Below are 21,624 nucleotides of genomic sequence, written 5' to 3' on the forward strand. Positions count from 1 at the left end.
GTGTTGTCGCCGGCACGCCGCTCCGAGGGCGCGACGAGTCAAGGTGGCGACGCTGCATTGAAGCGCCGCCCGTGTTGTGGCCGACACTTCGCCGGCAGCACTGCTCGGAGGACGCGGCGAAGCTGCATTGAAGCGCCGGCCGCGCTACAGCTCCGAGGGCGCGACGAGTCGAGGCGGCGGCGACGCTGCATTGAAGCGTCAACCATGACGTGGCCGGCGCTTCGCCGGCAGTGCTACGAGAAGGGCGCTCCTGCAGGTCGCGGCGACTCGAGGCGGCGACGCTGCATTGAAGCGTCGACCATGTCGTGGACGAAGCTTCGCCGACAGTGCTGCGAGAAGGGCGCTCCTGCAGGGCGCGGCTAGTCGAGGCGGTGACGCTGCATTGAAGCGTCGACCATGCCGTGGACGAAGCTTCGCCGACAGTGCTGCGAGGAGGACGCTGTTGTGGGCGTGACGAGTCGAGGCAACGATGCTGCATTGAAGTGTCGACCATGTCGTGGCCGGCGCTTCAGAGGCAGTGCTGCGAGGAGGGCACTGTCGTGGCTAGTCGCGGCGGCGACGCTCCAATGAAGCTTTGACCATGTTGTGGCTGGCGCGGCTCCGGCAATGCGTGCGGCGAGGCGGGCGCTCGTTGTGTTGTGCGGCAGTGACGCTACCTCCGTGTTCATGCGTTGCGGCGGCACGAGGAACGAAGCAGGGCGTCGTTGTGCATTGACCAAATCCAATGACCATACTGCATGCAGATATCAAAATCGGACGGTCATTGACCCGACTGATTTCCCGAGAAATCAGTCGGTTGATCCCTAGCACGCGCCATATAATACACGGTCCAGGGATCGAATGCCGGACCTTGTAGTATTATCCAGCCGTAATAAACCGTCACGTTTTCTTCGAGACAATGATGAAAACTAGTGCTCCTCCTAGTACTTAAGTGATCACCTGTTCGTGGTAAGAAAGACACGACCACGAGGATGCCTTCTCCAAAACTCTGGCCTCATGTCGACGTGCGCCACCGCCCACTCGCAGCATCGTCCACCTGCAGCCACATCCGCTGTGTGTATAAGCCATAACAAAGAAACTGAGCATACCCCTACCCTAGTCTGTCAGGCAGGACTTCTACCTAATCAGTCAGCCGCCGTCGCTTCCCATCTCCGGCCAGCAATTACGCGCAGCATCAGGCAGCCTCCGGCTGGAGGCTTCAACTCCGCTGCTCGGCTTGCGTGTGCACGTCGCCACTTCCCCCGGCGGCACACACGGGTTGCCGAAGCCTGTGGCAATGCTTTTGCAGATATGAAATGTTTGAGGGAGCAGAAGAGATCGTGTGAAAATTATAGGATGAATGAATATTGTGTTGTATTGATCTGACCCTTATGTAGGGTATATATATAGGAATACAAGAGGGGCGGAGACTTGGAGTACAAGACAAGTTACATGTGATTTAAACTAATTCTATCTCTATCTCCTTATCTCTAACTTAAACCCAATTATATTTCTAACATTCCCCCTCAGTCGTAGCGGGAGTGAAGCGGATGAGTACGACTGGATTTGAAGTCTTGCGCTTTCGTCGTCTTCTCCACTGCGCCATCATCAACTGCGTCTCTGATGGGTTGGCACCTAGGGTGGTGACTGCGTCCCCTTCTGGTGCCTTCATGCCTTCTCCTCTATTCCCTCCCGCAGTCACAACGGAAGTGGCGTGGACGCTAGTGACGACGCGGACGCTGTTGACTGGAGTTGTTGCCGATGAGTTGCTATAGACGTAGCCGTGTGGTCGATGTCGAGGTAGCCGGTCAGGGTGATGTAGCCGTGGTCGATGGTGTGGTCGTCGTGGATGATGAAGCTGCACAAAGCCGGAGGCGCAAAAAAAAGGCGCTATGACGGGGCTGCAGACGTGGACGATACACCTTGCAGATGTCAGAGGGTGCCGTCAGCGATGAGTCCGCCGGTTTTGCCAAGACCGGAGGAAGCCCATCGAGCACACATCGGTTTTGCCAGAACCGTGTGGCCGTGTAGGGTCGTCACTGTAGTGACGCCGTGTCGATGCAGCCATGTTGTCGTGGATGACGCGGTCGATGCCGTCGTCGTGGTCGCGTCTTGCAGAAAAAATCTGTCAGAGGACGCTAATTGTCCATCCTGTGGACGAGGCAGTGGCGGTGTGTGGACGATGATGTTGGTGAAGACCATGTTGATGAAGACTTTGGCGATGAAGTGTCGGTGGTGCAGCGACATGCCGACAATGATGCGTCGCTTGGAGGTGTCCCTCGTGGCGACGGGGTGTTGATGTCGTGTCGTGCTGAAGAAGTCGATGAAGAATTGCATCTCGTTTCACACCAGCCTGGCGTGTGAACAGTGCATATTGAGGTCGCTTCTCGTAGGTGTGGTCGATGAAGTATGTTGGCTCGCGGACGGGCTAGTCGTACAGGTCGATGAAGTGGCACAGGGTCGATGCAGAGGTGTCGATCGGTGGTGTAGATGTCGATGCAATTGCAGCAAGCCGGCTCGGTGTAGATGTGTTCGGCTTGGTGTAGTTCGGCTTGTTGGCGCGCAGGAGGTCGATCGAGTCGGCCTGGTGGAGATCGCGTCCGTGCGCGTGCAGTGTAGTCGATGCAAATCGTAATTTGTGGGCTTGATGCAGATGGTTCAATCGCTCAATGCAGTTTGCCGTCGCGGTGCAGATCGTTGTTGGCGTAGTCCTCGGGCTGCTCGTTGCTTCGTGTCCCACGTCCTGGGAGGCTGCGCATGCACATGGCCAAGTGCATGAATCGCATGCGTGCGCATCTGTTGATGGAGCACTGCGCGTGTGTGCATCCACCTCCATGACAAGCTCGCCATAGCCGTCTCTGTAGGTGCCGAGACTGCGCCACCTTGAGTCGCGGCCGTATAAGCCGCGCATGCGGCCTGAAGTGATCTGGACGAGGATTTCTACATAATTTTCTCACCGAATTTGAAGGTTGAGGGATTTATTGATGGTGGCTACAGGAAATTAATCTACTGGAAATTCAAAATTTGTGTAATCTAACCTATGAATCGATCTAATCTATAGAACCGATCTCATCTTTGACGATCGGGTGCCCCGCCCCAGGGAGAGGAGATTAATCTTCCCGAGGCGGCGAGCTGCGGAAGTGGTGGAAGGTCTTAAGATCAGCGTCGTTGGACAAACCGCTCTAATACCATGTGAAAATTGTAGGATGAATGAATATTGTGTTGTATTGATCTGACCCTTGTGTAGGGTATATATAGAAGTATAAAAGGGGTAGAGACTTGAAGTACAAGACAAGTTACATGTGGTTTAAACTAATTCTATCTCTATCTCCTTATCTCTAACTTAAACCCAATTATATTTCTAACAGATCGAACACACGGATTGCATTGATCAAGGTTAGACTTATACAGGGGGAACAGAGGGCGTGAGCCCACGATGGTGATCGTGGTCAGGCCATGTTCGAGAGGTGGAGGTCGTGTGTGCTGACTACAAAACTGCACACACACGTACACTACTGCTACCCTACTGTATAGCTACATACAAAACTCATGTACAGAATACAAGGATTTAACACCCCCGCAGTCGAAGCAAAGACTAGACCGAAAATCATGAAACACGTCGGCCGGCAGCCCTTTGGTCATCACGTCGCGAACTGTTGCGGCGTTGGGACGTGAAGAACCCGAAAATCACCGAGAGCCACGTGCTCGCAGACAAAGTGGATGCCCGGCTAGACATGCTTGGTGCCGTGGTGGTGAATGGCATTGCTGGATAGGTACACGACGGAGATGTTGTCGCAGTAGACCAGCGTTGCAGTGGTGACCGCACAGCGGAGCTCGCCGAAGAGTTGTCGAAGCACACTCGGCCACGGCGTTGGCCACACTACCGTACTCTGCCTCCGCGCTGGAGCTTATGATGTTGTATTCGGAATTGACAGAAGTTCAATCCAACGTCTTGTCGTTGGGGGCTGAAGACGATATCCTCCGAATACGACGGCAAAAAATTAGTCTGTGGGGCGTGCACACCAAATCACAAGACACCTTGCAAGAAATTTCTCATGAGCAGCTCAGCAAATGGATTACCAGGCAATGAAGTGTGGACTCTGGCTGTTCTCGATCCAGTCACACAACAACAATACTTAACTGAACCTGGGGTATCCCCTGATCTGCAACAGTTGTTAACTGAGTTTGCAGATGTTTTTGACATTAAACTCTTTGCCCACAAGGAGAGCACTAGATCATGCTATTGCTTTGGAACCGGATGCTAGGCCTGCCAATTCTAGACCTTACCGCTACTCTCCGTTGCAAAAAGACGAGATTGAGCGACAGGTAACGGAGATGCTGCAGTCATCATGAACAGTATGGGTCCTTTTGCAGCACCAGTTTTACTTGTCAAAAATAAGGATGACATGTGACGGTTTTGTGTGGATTATCGCAGGTTAAACTCTGCCACAGTGAAGAACAAGTTTCCATTACCAGTGGTGGATGAGCTCTTAGACGAACTAGCTGGCAGAGAAAAATTCTCCAAGTTGGATTTACATGCTGGTTACCATCAGATACGTATGAGCCTGAAGACGAGGAGAAAACGCCGTTTAAAACTCATCATGGTCATTTTCACTTTTGAGTAATGCCATTTGGTCTGACGAATGCTCCAGCCACGTTCCAATGTGTGATGAATTCTATCTTTGCACCTTATCTGTGCAAGTTTGTCATCATCTTCCTCGACGACATCTTGGTTTACAGTGCCTTGTGGCCTGAACATTTACAGCACCCGCGTATAGTGTTGGAAACATTGCGTCAGACTCGTTTCTTTGCCAAAATGTCAAAGTGCTCTTTTGGACAGACTCGGATTCAGTATTTGGAATATATTATCTCAGCTCAAGGTGTTGCAACTGATCAAGAAAACATTGGCAATGGAACAGTGGCCCTTAACAACTTCGGCTACTGAACTTGAAGGTTTCTTGGGCTAAACTGGTTACTACCATAAATCTGTTCATCATTATGCGTTGATCTTGAAGCCCCTGTCATAATTGCTAACTAAGAAAAGCTTTTCTTTAGCGAATACGCAAAGCTTGCGTATCATTTCATTGATAGAAGAAGTTAAGAGTGAATACAAGTGGTGATACAACACATGACACGAACTCAGGGCGTGAACATGGTGCCCGGAGCAGAGACATGGGATGCTCGGCCCAGAAAGAGAAACAACAACAACAACAACAACAACAAAGCCTTTAGTCCCAAACAAGTTGGGGTAGGCTAGAGGTGAAACCCATAAGATCTCGCAACCAACTCATGGCTCTGGCACATGGATAGCAAGCTTCCACGCACCCCTGTCCATAGCTAGCTCTTTGGGGATACTCCAATCCTTCAGGTCTCTCTTAACGGACTCCTCCCATGTCAAATTCGGTCTACCCCGCCCTCTCTTGACATTCTCCGCGCGCTTTAGCCGTCCGCTATGCACTGGAGCTTCTGGAGGCCTACGCTGAATATGCCCAAACCATCTCAGACGATGTTGGACAAGCTTCTCTTCAATTGGTGCTACCCCAACTCTATCTCGTATATCATCATTCCGGACTCGATCCTTCCTCGTGTGGCCACACATCCATCTCAACATACGCATCTCCGCCACACCTAACTGTTGAACATGTCGCCTTTTAGTCGGCCAACACTCAGCGCCATACAACATTGCGGGTCGAACCGCCGTCCTGTAGAACTTGCCTTTTAGCTTTTGTGGCACTCTCTTGTCACAGAGAATGCCAGAAGCTTGGCGCCACTTCATCCATCCGGCTATGATTCGGTGGTTCACATCTTCATCAATACCCACATCCTCCTGCAACATTGACCCCAAATACCGAAAGGTGTCCTTCTGGGGTACCACCTGGCCATCAAGGCTAACCTCCTCCTCCTCACACCTAGTAGTACTGAAACTGCACATCATGTACTCGGTTTTAGTTCTACTAAGCCTAAACCCTTTCGATTCCAAGGTTTGTCTCCATAACTCTAACTTCCTATTTACCCCCGTCCGACTATCGTCAACTAGCACCACATCATCCACAAAGAGCATACACCATGGGATGTCTCCTTGTATATCCCTTGTGACCTCATCCATCACCAATGCAAAAAGATAAGGGCGCAAAGCTGACCCCTGATGCAGTCCTATCTTAATCTGGAAGTCATCGGTGTCGGCATCACTTGTTCGAACACTTGTCACAACATTATCGTACATGCCCTTGATGAGGGTAATGTACTTTGCTGGGACTTTGTGTTTCTCCAAGGCCCACCACATGACATTCCGCGGTATCTTATCATAGGCCTTCTCCAAGTCAATGAACACCATATGCAAGTCCTTCTTTTGCTCCCTATATCTCTCCATAAGTTGTCGTACCAAGAAAATGGCTTCCATGGTCGACCTCCCAGGCATGAAACCAAACTGATTTTTTGGTCACGCTTGTCATTCTTCTTAAGCGGTGCTCAATGACTCTCTCCCAAAGCTTCATTGTATGGCTCATCAGCTTAATTCCACGGTAATTAGTACAACTCTGAACATCCCCTTTGTTCTTGAAGATTGGTACTAATATACTCTGTCTCCATTCTTCTGGCATCTTGTTTGCCCAGAAAGAGAAAACACGGCGAAAACTCGACATCCTGAGAAGCAACCCAAACCAAACCAACATGACAACCAATCTCCAAAACCACTACCGAAGACACCGCGAGCAAACAAGACAGGGCCTTCACGAAGGAGAACAAGGCCGTCGCCGCCCGATCCAGATAGCCGGACCTAGGGTTTCCCCTGTTGCTCGAAGAGGGGCACAGATGTCGGCCATGGCAGCGCCTCCAAGAAGGGGACGGCACCCGCGGGTGTCGCGGCTGCCAGCATCGATAGGTCGAGCAAGGATTTCGCCTGGCCAGATCTGAGCAATCCCAAGATTTGAAGATGAAGCCAAGTCGTCGGTTGGAGCCGCCACCGCAGGAAAGGGAGCTACGGCCGCCGCCAAAGGAGGCACCGGACGCCGCCGGACGTGAGAGCTAAGGGACATGAGTAAGGACGGGGCGAGGCTGGGCGGCTGGGCGGAAGTAGATGCGCGTAGGCGAAGTGGGGGTGGCCGAAGACCCGGACGAACCAGGATCTGGAGAGGAGCGCAGATCCAGGCCGTACGGACCGGTGCTGCAGGGGTGCCGACGAGCCAACGAGCCGGGATTGGGGCGTAGCTCCAAGAGCAAGCCGGAGCCGCACCGGGGTGGATGCCGGCTAACAGAGAACACCTGCAGGGGTTGGAGCGGAGCTGCCAAGAAGCCGGCAAGCCGGAGTAGCCGGAAGGGACGCAACGCACGCGGAATACCAGATCTGGAGCCGCACCGGCCAGCCATGGAGGGGGTGGGGACGCGTCCATGGCCGCCGGGCCGAAGCCGCATCTGCAGGGTGGAGGGGGCGCGCGAAGGGAGCTCGCGCCAGCCACGCACCCGGCCGGCGCGCTGCCTCCCGCAGCGCGCCGGGCAACCAGGGCCGCCAGAGAACCCATAGCTAGGGGGTTGGGGAGGGGCGGGGGACGCCGCAACGAGGGGAGGCACATCGGAGGAGAGCCAAGACCAGGTGCAGCCGGGCCGGCCAGCCTCCGGCGGTGGGGATGCGGGGTCAGACGGCGATGGGCGAGGACGCGGAGGATGGGGAGAGCTCGGAGAAGCAGCTCATCGGTTAAGGACAACCCCGCCGCCACCATCCCAGGGCTCGGCGCAGCTTCGCCAACCAGTCCTCCGGCGGCGGCAACGCGGGAGCAGGCGGAGCGGAGGCCTTGGGCGCTGGCGGCTAGAGTTCCCCAGTGTCGCCCGATGCGGGCGACCCGGGGGTCGGGCTCAAATTAGCTTCTCAACTAAGAAAGGCTTTATATGGAATGATCAGGCCACTCAAGCATTCTTAGCTCTGAAAGACTGCCATGTTACATACCCCAGTCCTGGCACTTCCTAATTTATCCATGCCGTTTACAGTGGAGACTGAAGCTTGTGACACGGGTGTTGGTGCCGTGTTAATGCAACAAGGTCATCCAATAGCATATATGAGCAAAAGCTTTGGGACAGCAAACAGTAAACTGTCAATGTATGAAAAAGAGTTCTTGGCTGTGGATAAATGCCGTCAGTACTTGCAGCGGGTGCCTTTTCAAATCTTGACAGATCACAGAAGTCTTTGTAGCCTTGAGGATCAACAACTCACCACTGACTTGCAATGAAAGGCTATTTCCAAATTAGTGGATTTGCAGTTTCACATAAAATACAAACGGGTGTGGACGATGGCGCGGCTGATACTTTGTCTCGTGTGGGGCATTTGCTTGCTGTACAAACCATTTCGACCTGCCAACCAGACTGGATTCAAGAGGTTCTTAACTCCTATGCCACTGACACTGTGGCCTCGAAGCTGTTATAGGAATTGCCAAGACCTGCGAATTGATGGCCCGGCGTGGCTGGTACTAGATCTCAGAAGGTAAGAAGGGAAGAGCTTGTACTCTCGGAAAAGAAGGTAAGAGCTTGATAGCCCACTTTGCGATCCGACCTGTGGCGCCCCAGTTGTTGATGATATCTGCAAGGGGAACTTAATTTGCCACAGTGATAGAACACTCCTGAAAATAGTGCCGGAGCTTCTGAGATTAAAAACGCGTAAGCGATCTCCTGGTAGTGAGGGTACCTCGTTTTGCACAGAGATAGCACCTCGGAAACATAGTAGAAAGGACGTTGTACCTTGTAGGCATGACCTTCCTCCTCCCGCTCTACCACAAGCACAACGCTAGCCACCTGATTGGTGGCCGAGATGTACAACAACATCGGATAGCCGACATGCAGTGTTGTGAGGATCGGGTTGGTCGCCAATAGTGTCTTTATTTCTTCCAAGACTTTGCTGGCCTCGGTCGTCCCCTCGAAGTTGTCTGTTTTCTTCAGTAGGCGGTATAAGGGGAGTGCCTTTTCCCCGAGCCTAGAGATGAACCTGCTCAGAAAAGCGACGCATCCGGCTAGCCTTTGAATCTCCTTCAACTTGGATGGTATACCGAGCTTAGCCAGCACCTTGATCTTGTCGGGATTTGGTTCAATCCCACACTGGGATACGATGAATCCTAGAAGCTTACTAGACAGTACGCCGAAAACGCACTTGTCTGGATTGAGCTTAATGTTAAAGACACGCAGATTTTCAAAGGTCTCGCGTAGATCGTCTATGAGGGTGTCGGCTTCTTGGTCTCGACGACCACGTCACTGACGTACGCTTTGGCGGTGGTTATGATCTCCAGCTGCAGGCACTTCTGCATCATCCGCTGGTACATACGGCCCGTACGACGTGATAAATGAGGTGGACTCCTGGTCGGACACCTTCATTTTAATCTGGTAGTACCCTGAGTACGCATCCAAGAAGTAGAGGAGGTCGTGCCTGGCCGTGGCATCAACGATCTGGTCGATGTGCGGCAGGGGGAAGGGATCCTTCGTGCTTTGTTGACTTCCTTGAAGTCGATACAGAGACATCAGGTCTCATTCTTCTTCAATACCATGACAATGTTGGATAACCAGTCAGGGTGCTTCACTTCTCAGATGAAGCCAGCCTCCAGGAGTTTGGCCAGCTCCTTGCCCATAGCCTTTCGATTGGGCTTAGAGAACCTGCACAGGGCCTGCTTGACATGCTTGGCGCCAGGTAAGATGTTCAAAGGGCCTGCTTGACATGCTTGGCGTCGGGTGAGATGTTCAAGCTGTGCTCCGCAATCTCCGTTAGGATGCCTTGGCATATCAGATGGATGCCAGGCAAATACATCCTAGTTCTCACGGAGGAAATCGTGGAGCGTGCTTTCCTATTTGCTATCTAGGCCGGTCCCCATCGAAGCCGTCTTGGTCGCATCGTCAGGGTGCACCTGGAACTTTTGGATGTCCTGACCGGACTGGAACGACGTAGACTTGGTACATTTGGTGATTTTAATGTCGTCCTTATCGACCTTGGACCACAAGTCGGCAAGCTCCTCGGTTGCCAAGGCTTCAGCGACAGCCTCGGCTGCCAGGGCTAATGTGGTCTGCTCGGTCTTCAGAGACCGCTCGACGTTCCCGGAGATGGTGATGACACCGTTCAGGCCCGGGATCTTCAACTTCAAGTAGGCATAGTGCGGTACTATGCTAAATCTAGCAAAACGCCGTCCGACCTAGGAGGGCATGGTAGCTGTTTTTGAAAGGTACTATGTCGAAGCTTAAGCTTCAAATAATAGTTGTCTGGGGTACCTGACACCACGTCTAGCGTCACCCTTCCAATGCAAGAGGCCTCCATGCCCAGGATAATACCCTTGACCTGCTTTTGATCGTCTCGATTCATGATTCGTCAAACTGCATCTTCATTGTGTCAGCGTATATAAGGTTTAAGTTGTTGTCGTCGTCCATCATGACCTTAGTGAGGTGGAAACCATCAACAATTGGGTCCAGGACGAGTGCGGTTGTTTCGCTGTGGAGAGCACATTTGCGGTCACGTCGATCGAAGATGATAGGAATTCCCAACCAGGAACTGTATTTCGGCTCGGCGGGCGGCGGGCTCTGCGGCATATACCTCGCAGAGAACACATTTGCGGTCCTTGTTCGAACTGTAACATGGAGAGATTAAGTTCACATTCTTTATTTGGAGCGGAAACTGCTTCTGACCGTTGTTGCCCTTACCGGGCTGCGGTTCTCCTTCGTCATCATTGCGACGATTTGGCTTGTCAGTGTCGGCCTTCCCGAACTGCATGGCCTTCTTGAGGACCCAACAGTTCTTGTTTGTGTGGTTTGCCGGAGGGTCACCGTCGTTCTTCGGACCATGGATGTCGCAAGGTGTAAATGCATCTAGTGCCGCTTAGTCATTTTGGTGTATTGAAGACTTATAGGTTAAGGGACTAATAAGTTTGTGAGTGTACACAGGTCTATAAATCTATGAGGAGTTTGATATTTACAATGAAAGTCGACCCCTAAAAATGAATGTCTTCAGTTGAAGACTTTGGTTTTATTGAAGACTTTGAAAGTGAGGAAATTGATGTGACCTTGAAGACTTGATATTCATGCGAGGATTATGAAGCGTGAAGACTTCTGTTTTTGTAGTTTCATTTTCTCTTTCTTGAGTCATAGGAAACACCGTACTGTTAAAAGAGGTCGAGGTAAAACTAAGGAAAAGTTTCCAAGTGATGCTCATCTCAAAATCCTACACCTACTCAATCCTTTCGAGTCAAGCCATTGGAAATCTCATACAGTTCAGTCAATTTCTTCAGTGACAGAGAAGAAGTTCTTCTGGTCTCTGAGGAATTTGTTCTGACTAAGGAGTTAGGAATTCGCCAGTGCGGATTGCCTACTAGTGAGGAACATGATAGCCCTGAGGAATTCGATACTCAAATATCCGACCGTTGCTGTGCTTTGCGCCAGCTGTCCCAAAATATCTACCCACCTAACGGTCATATCATTGAAGGGCATTTATGTCTTATCATGTCAGGCTGCTCCCTAGGCTATAAATAGCCGCCCCCTACAACCACTAGTTTTGTTGGCTACTCCGAGAGAAACTAACACTTGTCATTGAGAGCATCCCATCCTCCGAGGACTTTGAGCGAAAATCATCAGTGAGGAAAACCCAAACCCAAACACCTACAAACCCAAAGTGATTGAGCATCACTGAAGAGATTGTTCCTGTGTGGAACCGACGCTTGTTACCTTTGAGGACTGTGCATCCTCCAGACGGTTAGGCGTCATGGTCTAGAGCATCCAGAGGAAATTGTGGATCGCCGAGTGACCGAGTCTGTGAAGGTTTGGAAGTCACCTGAAGACTTACCACGAGTGATTGGGCGAGGTCTGTGTGATCTTAGCTCAAGGAGAATACGGTGAGGACTGTGTCCGGGACTGTGTGTCCTCAGGTTTAAATACCTAGCCGCTCCAACCAGACGTACGACTGTCACAGCAGTTGGAACTGGTCTACCAAATCATCGTCTTCACCAAGTTACCGGTTCTATTTCCCAACCCTTTCATTTCCTCATTCATGTGTTGATGAACTTGTCTGTTACTGTTTGAGGACTTTGACTGAAGACTTTCTCAATTTCCTCAATCCTAATTCTTCAGTCACTTTGTCTTCAGCCTGCTTATCATGTTTACACGCTACTTGTACTCAGTGCTTGTTTCATTTCATCATGACGACTGTGCTACTGTTCTGTTATGCATGCATCTGAGTACCTATTCCGCTGCTAAGTAGTTCGTTGCTTAGGAATTTCCTCACCTAGAAATTTCTCAGTGACGAATTTGTAAAAATCGCCTATTCACCCCTCCCCCCCTCTAGTCGATATAACGCACTTTCACAAGGCCTATCCATGATCTTGTCGAAGGTCGAATTGCCACCACCACCCTTCTTGTTCCACTTCTTCTGACTGTTGTTTCCGCCCTGGGGAGCGAAGGCGGCGTTGACCTCGTCGTCATCGTCGTCCTCATGCATGTGCTTATTCTTGATTGCACCTTGACTTTCAGGACTGGTCGTTTATATTGGACGAGCCCGGATCGCCATCAGGTGCCCACTGCTTCGCAAGCCACGCGTCTTCCCCCAACGATATTCATGTCGAGCATGTCCATCAAGGCCGACATCGACTTAGGCTTGTAGTGTCCAAAGTGCCTTGATAGGAATTTGGTGTGGATCTTTTCCAATAGTGTTTTCCCTTTGATTTCTCCACGTTTCCCCTCGTTTCTTCGTGTTCCTCCCTGAACCCCCTCCAATTAGTGAAGATCGAGCCACCATAGGGTTTGCCCAACATCAGAGTGTTCAACCACGCCCTGGTCGATCCCTCGAGCATGAGAGGTAGGTGCTTTACAGCGTGCCAGTCATCACCGTCTGCAACCTTGACCACAAATAGGTAATCTGTGACAGATCTCGGGGTCCTGGTTGTATGAGCAACAATCTCATCCGAGAAGCAAGTCAGATACATGGCAAATGGAACCACGGTTGCCGAACAGATGGCGTCGATAGTGTGACGCGCATCGTTTAGACCCATCGCCAGGTCAGACCTTGTGTAGGTTGGCCGCGTGACGGGCCCCTGAGCGGATCTAGCCTGGTAGATAGTACGGGGAGCCGCAACAGTAGCCGGCGGTTGATGCCAGACTTGATTGAGAGACCCTGTTTTACCGGTACGCCGGGTAGCCGAGCTACCCACGTTACCGAACATTCCAAGGTGGCTTTTCAACTTGGTGTAAACATCCTATTGACACCCTGCCGTATCCAGGTACTACATGGCTTCCTGGAACCACTTCTTGTCTAGATGGTTGACCGGGAAATTGAACTCGGCCAACCACTAGGCAGCTGCGAGCATGTTCTTTGCCGGGGTGCGGTACGAGGATGAGTTGTGTGTTGCAGTGTTCCTCATGTCGTCCTTCATCCGCTTGCCCTTCATAGCCAGTGCAACCTTAATTGCCGTCGGGGTGGTTTTCTTTGCCACTGTGCAGGTCCTATTCGCCATCGTGGCGGTCTTGAGTGAGGCCCGGATTGCCTCTATTTCCTACTCAACAGCCTGGACTCACTCCCATGTGTTGTCCAGCTCTTCCGACCTTGACTCCACGCGACGCTTCTCCCTCGAAGCATTGCCCACAATGTTCAAGACGCACAGGCGAGCATGGTCGCGCCTCGGGCTACCAAAAGCTCTGCCCAGGGGCTGGGTATCCCTGTCACTAAGCTCCCTGCCCTCTCCAGCCACCGGTTCCTCGGCTGCCGGGATGTTAGCATTCTGCCTCTAATCCGCACCGGGCGTAAGGGCAGCAGGGCTCGCGGTCGGCTCTTTGCAGACTCGCCGATCTCCTCCACCAGGTCTTCCATCTCTTATCGCGCCAGCAAGCACCTCGGTGAGATCCTCGATGTTTGCGATCTGTTGGGTGGTGGGTGGGTTAAAAATTCTACCTCTTCCTACTGCTCTTGGGCCCAACATGACGCCAAACCCTGGAGAATGAACTCGCGGGAATCTGCAGCGTACTCTAGATTGCGGACGATTCGGCCCGGAGGAAAGTTCTCGATCTAGCCGAGGTGGCATGTCGAGTCGGCAACAAAGGTGGCGGGGTCGAAGACGAACATCTGTCTAGCAGATATCTACGCGTCGGACTCGATCGGAGCTCCCATCAAGCATCCGCGTTCACCTAGCGGGACCTGCATGGGCCACCACTGTCGAAGACGATTTCGGTAGATCCCTCGGTAGGGTATCCTGAAGAGGTGACTAAGTCAGATGGTAACAGGAGGCGAGTCTTTACCGAGGTTCGGGCCCTCTCGATGGAGGTAAAACCCTACTGCTCTGTGTTAATTGCGATAGGGGTCTACAAAGTACAGGGTATAGAACCGAGAAACTGTATGTTGTAATGTATCTATCAACTAGCCCGGACCCTGGCTTATATAACCATACCGGGGGCCCTAGGGTCACAAATCCTAGTCGGCTACGTCAGTGGAGGTAGAGTCATCCACGGCTCTGGTATCTTCGTCTTGTACTGCAAGTCTTCTAGAGTCTTCATATAACGTGTCATGGGCAGCCCAATGCGGCCCATGACGGAACCGACCTAGGGGTCCTCGGCCCAGCCCACCAGGCCGGGAACCGATGTGCTGAGGGACCCCTCGGTCGGGACACCATCACCGTCTGTAGAAGTCGGTGGCGAAGACGAGGTCACAGACACACAAGCACCAAGCGCCAATGGAAGGCGCATGTGCGAGACGTAGTCAGCAGCACAATGTGCACCAATAATACTGGTGAAAGTCGTGAGAAGAGTCGATTTATAACGACCATCACCATCTGCGGAGGTCACAAGACGAGTCGTTGTAGAGCGACCACCAGAACCTACGGAAGGCACCAAAGAGGGCGACGTTACAAGTGAACAAGCACCAAGCACCGAAGGAAGGCGCGTGTGCAAGATGAAATCGATGTAGGGAACACCGTCAAAAGTCAACGGGCATCGAGAAAGAGGTGTGCCCAAGGACGAAGACATTGTTTTTCTAAGGAAATGCAAAGTTGCTGAAAAGAGCACTCGGCGAAACAAGGCGCTGACCCATAACCAACAAGGCAAGTACCAGAAGTAGGGGAAGCAACAGATGCAAGTCGGGAGAGCCATGCGTGAGGCAATGGGCAAACATCAAGGGACATAGTCCTGGACCTTCGGAAGCAGGTGTAGCAGCTAGTGGCTCTCAGCGCAGTTAGACTGGAGAGCAACGATGGCGACACGTACTGAGATGGCGGGCGGGCGGGATGGCGGCTGGCCGGAGCAGGGCAGCCCTAGATCGCGTGGGTGGAGGCAGCCCTGTGGGTGGGCAGCATGACCTAGTCTAGAGGGTAGTGGCACTAGGCGAAAGGGAAGGCGGGGGCTTGGGCGACGGTGGCCTGGCCAAGCGTGGATTGGGAACACACAAGGCTTGGGCGATGCAAGCGAGCTTCATATAGGATGGGAATCCTCCTGCCCTAGGTCATAGCCTGAGGGGTTGGCGAATAGAAAGGTGGAGAGTTGGACGCTGAGGGTGTTGGAAATTTATATGTGGATTGCCCAGCCCTTTCCATCTGTTCAAACGTCTGGTTGCGTTGGCTAGTGCATGAAGCTTAACATGGTATCGGAGTCCAAGGTCTTGAGTTCAAGTCCCGCCTTTCGCAATTTATCCAAAAATTACTGTCGCCCCCCTCCATGTCCACGTATAGGCCTCTTGAGCCATACCTCGAGTTTATTCATGCGTTGACTTCCATCGTCACACGTGAGAGGGGGTGTTGAAGTGTGTATATGTGGGTTGCCTAGCCCTTTCCATCAGTTCGGACTATTGGTTGCATTGGCTGGTGCATGAAGCTTAACATGGTATCAGGGCCTAAGGCCTTGAGTTCAAGTCCTGGCTTCCACAATTTATCCAAAATTTGTTGTTGCCCCCTTTTGTATCCATGTATAGGCCAAGGGGGTGTTGAAGTGTATATGAGGATTGCCTAGCCCTTTCCATTAGTCCGAACTTTTGGTTGCGTTGGCTAGCGCATGAAGCTTAATATAGGGGAAGTACTAGATTGATTTGATCGGTGATCTATATGAGCACGAGTTGCGACGTGTGAGGAGGAAAAAAACCTAGGCTCTAATACAGTGTTAGGGAAATAGCAACTTGTATTCCCATTGGGCCACAGGCTAGTATATATACACGTACAAGCGAGGGAGATATGCAAAAAGACCCTTATACAATGAGGAAAATATAAAAGATATACACGGCTATAATATAACTCGAACGATGTGTACAACAATTTAGTATGCAAAAGTGCACCTAACAGGGTCAATTGATCTTAACTAAAAGTTGAGGAAAACATGTCCCACAAAATAACATTATTCAACAATCAGGCCCACAAAAGAAATGCAATATCACACAAGTAAATGGCATAAAATGGCAACTGAGGAGTTCTGATTATCCCTAAAGCGAGAACACATGTAACTGTCTGGGTAACCGGATGAGAATTCAGAAATGCTAGAAATACATCTGGCACCAAGTTATGACTAGAAACTATCATGGTCACTGGTATAAATCTTGCAAAAAATATTTTGGTGACAGAACATGGAAGGATGGAGCAGACCAACTCCTGGTGAAGGACGAGGAGAATAAGCATAGATGGATTGCGGGAGTACTTCGACAAGTTGTTCAATGGGGAGAATGAGAGTTCTACCACTGAACTGGATGACTCCTTTGATACCACCAGCAGGCGTTTTGTGCGGCGAATCCAGGAGTCTGGGGTCAAGGAGGCTTTAGAAAGGATGAAAGGAGGCAAGGTGATGGGCCCTGATTGTATCCCCATTGAGGTGTGGAAAGGCCTTGGGGACATAGCGGTAGTATGGCTAACCAAGCTTTGCAATCTCATTTTTTTCGGGCAAACAAGATGCCAGAAGAATGGAGTCAGAGTATATTAGTACCAATCTTCAAGAACAAGGGGGGTGTTCAGAGTTGTACTGATTACCGTGGAATTAAGCTGATGAGCCATACAATGAAGCTATGGGAGAGTCATTGAGCACCGCTCAAGAAGAATGACAAGTGTGGCCAAAAATCAGGGAGGTCGGCCATGGAAGCCATTTTCCTGGTACGACAACTTATGGAGAGATACAGCATATATGGAGCAAAATTAGGACATGCATATGGTGTTCATTGACTTAGAAAAGGCCTATGATAAGATACCGCGGAATGTCATGTGGTGGGCCTTGGAGAAACACAAAGTCCCAGCAAAGTACATTACCCTCATCAAGGAAATATACGATAATGTTGTGACAAGTGTTCGAACAAGTGATGTCAACATTGATGACTTCCCGATTAAGATAGGACTGCATCAGGGGTCAGCTTTGAGCCCTTATCCCTTTGCTTTGGTGATGGATGAGGTCACAAGGAATATACAAGGAGATATCCCATGGTGTATGCTCTTTGCGGATGATGTGGTGCTAGTTGACGATAGTCGAACGGGGGTCAATAAGAAGTTAGAGTTATGGAGACAAACCTTGGAATCGAAAGGTTTTAGGCTTAGTAGAACTAAAACCAAGTACATGAGGTTCGGTTTCAGTACTACTAGGCACGAGGAGGAGGAGGTTAGCCTTGATGGGCAGGTGGTGCCTCAGAAGGACACCTTTCCATATTTGGGGTCAATGTTGCAGACAGATGGGGATATTGATGAAGATGTGAACCATCGAATCAAAGCCGGATGGATGAAGTGGCGCCAAGCTTGCAGACAGATGGGGATATTGACAAGAGAGTGCCACAAAAGCTAAAAGGCAAGTTCTATAGGACGGCTGTTCGACCCACAATGTTGTATGGCGCTAAGTGTTGGCCGACTAAAAGGCGACATGTTCAACAGTTAGGTGTGGCGGAGATGTGCATGTTGAGATGGATGTGTGGCCACACGAGGAAGGATCGAGTCCGGAATGATGATATACGAGATAGAGTTGGAGTAGCACCAATTGAAGAGAAGCTTGTCCAACATCGTCTAAGATGTTTGGGCATATTCAGCGCAGGCCTCCAAAAGCTCCAGTGCATAGTGGACAAAGCGTGTGGATAATGTCAAGAGAGGTCGAGGTAGACCGAATTTGACATGGGAGGAGTCCGTAAAGAGATATCTGAAGGATTGGAGTATCACCAAAGAACTAGCCATGGACAGGGATGCGTGGAAGCTTGCTATCCATGTGCCAGAACCATGAGTTGGTCGCGAGATTTCACCTCTAGCCTACCCCAACTTGTCTGGGACTAAAGCTTTGTTGTTGTTGTGCAGAAGATGGAAATATTTCACTGAGAATGAGCAGGAACGTTAATAATGATTTCCTTTTGTATGTTTGACAACATTACCTTATCTCGGTAAATGCTGGATCCTTTTCGGAACATAGTTGGTTCATCATAATAGATGATCTGGAACTGCTGCAAAAGCAACACGTTCTTGTCCTTCGCAAATATTCCCTAGAACAAGATGGTTCACACACAAAAAAATTATACAAATGCTACAAAAGACAACTCAAACTCTAGAAGACTTAGATTACCTACAATATTTCTTGTGCCTCCTTTTCAGTTTTTCCAGAATTCACTAGCATCCAGAACCATCTAGTATTATAATGATTATTTCTACGACCTGAAAGCACACCCAAAATTAAATATGTTTAAACCGTACCCAATAAACTAAAGAAACTAACTAACTAACTGAGCAACCAGAAATAAAAATCTTATTGAATGGCGCATACATACACCATATTTATGTTTATTCAATGTTGCTGGAGTTTCTACAATTTTTGGCGAATACTCCCTCCATCCGGAAATACTTGTCGGAGAAATGGATGTATCTAGACATACATCCCTTTTTATCCATTTCTCTGACAAGTATTTCCAGACGGAGGGAGTAACATACATGCCATGATATTATTGCACAATACAATAATCTTGTTATTTATACTAGGAAAATGTTGACTGTAGTTCGAGATGCTTACAGTCCACTTGCCTCCAGGCCAAATAATAAAAAATGGTCTTCATACTCCCCCCGTCCCGAATTACTTGTCTTAGATTTGTCTTGATATGATAGTGTTAGATACATCCGTATCTAGATAAATCTAAGACAGGTAATTTGGGGCGGAGGTTATATTTAGATAGCACACAGCTCGCCCATCAGAATAGGGAGGCTCCCTCAACTCTTTATCTGGAAAGAAATATTTCCACTTCATCACATACACAGATGTGAAGTAAAAAAAACACAAAGAGAGAATTTTGCTGTAAGTATTGGTAGAGAAGTCAATGACATCATGAGATATTATAATTGAATAGTTCAAATAGTTTTGGATATGGAAATTATATCCTAAATAATCAGTGAAGTGAAGAGCAAACAAATCAAATAAGGTACCTTTCTCGTCTTTGAAGAATTTTGTTTCCTCTCTGAAAACAAAACTGCAAAGCAAACAGAAATATAACTATATAAGAGACTTGAGATTATTATCCAAGGATGGAGCCCGTGCAATCCAGAAGTGTCTCCATTCACAACAGTATTTGCATACAGTTTGTTTACGTAAAATCTGCATACTTTTTATAATTAACTTTCATGAGAAAATGCTATACAGGCTATACCTGTACTCATCGCTAACACCATAAGCAAATACTATGTCAGCAATTTCTTGAGCATAGAAGTGGCACAGTCGTTCATCAATCTTAAAGCACTCTCATCATTTGGTTTCTCAAAGGCATGCATCTTTGAGAATCTAACAAACCAAGGACTGAAAATAGTGTACACTAGACAGAACAACAAAGATAAACTATTTATGATTTGAAGCAACAGTAATTCTCAAATTTGCATATAGTAGCCTTCTTTGCATACTTCCCACATGGTAATACTTAGAAAAATAAGCAAAAGGCTTGGTACATGAACACTGTACCGGTGGAATGGCAGCCATCGATGTGGATGACCATCCAGTTGGAGGCTGGGAGGCGGCGGTCGAACTCGAACTCGCTCTTTGCATACTCATACTCGCTATTGGCCATCAACAGACACCACAAAACACCTATTCTTGGAGCTATACCTGCATGAAATTGTAGCAAAGAGGTAGTTTAGATTTTAGAACTTGGGTGAAATTTGCATTGCATGTTTGCCACTACCATTTAAGAGTTTACACATTTATCGCCGTAAAAAAGCTAATTTCTCTGGTGAATTTTTAAATATTTTCATTTCCATTATAACAAGAGGCGACATGTTTGACCATGACCAAATAACCACATTTCGCTTGTCCTGGAGATTTAACAGAAAATAATATATTTATTTTTCTCTGCTGAGGTGAACTTCACCGAACACCTGTTGCTCGAGAACGATTTCCGCTGTAGAACATCAGGTAAGAATGAGACACCAAAGTCGGGAATTGCACGCTCAAAAGTCACCAGTGCCGATACCAGAAAACGAAGACAAACTGGGGCCATGCTGGCATTTGATTTGAGAGAGTTTAGTATGAATGTGATGAACTTTAAATCTCTTGCTAGCTGCTGGTTTAGTAAAAGAAGATTTAAAGCATTCAATGTTGTGAAAGCAGCAGTGCTGTGGGGATTGTGGCATTGTCTCGATGACATGGTTTTTAACCACCAACCTTGGTTGAACATGAACCTTGGTGGAAAGTTCCCTTCAAAGAGGTCAAAGAGGAGGAATTGGATAGCCTTGGGGCTATGGTGCTGAGAAATCAGAGAGCATCGTGGGGTTGAGAGCTGTAGAAGAGATCCTAGGGGATCCTTGGGGACCACCGGACCAGTGGCACCCAAAGTACAGTCCGGATGTAACTTCAAACTGAAGATAATATAAGTCCTCCAAGCTGCCCAAACTACACACAAATTTTCTATGCAACCTTGTGGCTGTGGGCATAGCGAAACAGGCGAATGCCACTGGGCAGGAGGAGGGGTGAGCGGACGGCGGCTACGTTTTCGATGAGAAGTTGTGTGCAATCTGCCTATGTGCATGAATCTTTGTTTCTGAGCCTATATTACTTTGAATGTTTGTAGACCATGTGGTTCCGTTTCAATACAAAATGGAGCTGGCCAGGTACCTCCCTGATTTGTCTAATTTTCTTATTCGTCAGAGAGACTAAGACCATACAGCCATACAGGAAAGCAGAATTGACACTAACTAACTAGTAATCAACAATAGGACTCTACAATTTGCAATCTCAGGGTTCTGATTGAAGTGGCGTATAGATGCAGAATATTAATTTGTTTTCGTCTAGCAACAGCACTGCATAACTGGTGCCTGCCGAACTGTAGACAGATTTAGGTCTTTTACTAACCTGCGACCTAGCCGGAGCAATGGAGGCCGGCGGCCGGTCAAGAGCGCTCAGAACTTGTATGCAGTGCCGGTGCTGGCGCCGGCGCCTAGCTGTGAGCGCGTTATCCTGTCGGCGCCGTCCGCCGGCGATGGGGGATGGGGGCACTCGAGCTGCTGGGGAGTGGGGAGCCAGGCGAAGTGACGTGGCGGCGATGGGAATACTTTGTTTATGCCACTTTAGCGTTTGATCACTTTGCTTTCTTTTTCTTTTTGCGAAAATTCTTGTATTACTCAAAACTCAGAATTACAATCACGACGTACAATATCAAGGACTTCTCCGGTCTTGACCCAAGCCATACTGCAGTACGAACTTGAACCCTATCAAAGTTTGCCATAAAATGACTAGCTAGATTTTGAC

General features: G+C 49.5%; 1 long non-coding RNA gene across 3 annotated transcripts; it reads right to left on the reverse strand.

Moving 5' to 3' along the window:
* Positions 1–850: 850 nt before the first annotated feature.
* Positions 851–21,439, reverse strand: LOC141041881 (uncharacterized). 3 transcript variants are annotated; one of them, XR_012203677.1, is made up of 8 exons: positions 21,229–21,439; positions 19,843–19,986; positions 19,317–19,360; positions 18,910–19,115; positions 18,469–18,557; positions 18,281–18,388; positions 1,121–1,268; positions 851–1,036 (listed from the first exon to the last, which is right to left on the reverse strand). It is a non-coding gene; the product is annotated as an uncharacterized lncRNA (long non-coding RNA). The 3 variants fall into 3 exon arrangements; XR_012203679.1 differs by lacking the exons at positions 851–1,036; positions 1,121–1,268 and adding an exon at positions 3,187–4,997 and having other exon boundaries at positions 18,473–18,557; positions 21,229–21,438; XR_012203678.1 differs by lacking the exons at positions 851–1,036; positions 1,121–1,268 and adding an exon at positions 3,187–4,997 and having other exon boundaries at positions 21,229–21,436.
* Positions 21,440–21,624: the final 185 nt, after the last annotated feature.

The sequence above is a fragment of the Aegilops tauschii genome, chromosome 1, assembly GCF_002575655.3.
Source record: "Aegilops tauschii subsp. strangulata cultivar AL8/78 chromosome 1, Aet v6.0, whole genome shotgun sequence".
Lineage (NCBI taxonomy): Eukaryota > Viridiplantae > Streptophyta > Magnoliopsida > Poales > Poaceae > Aegilops > Aegilops tauschii.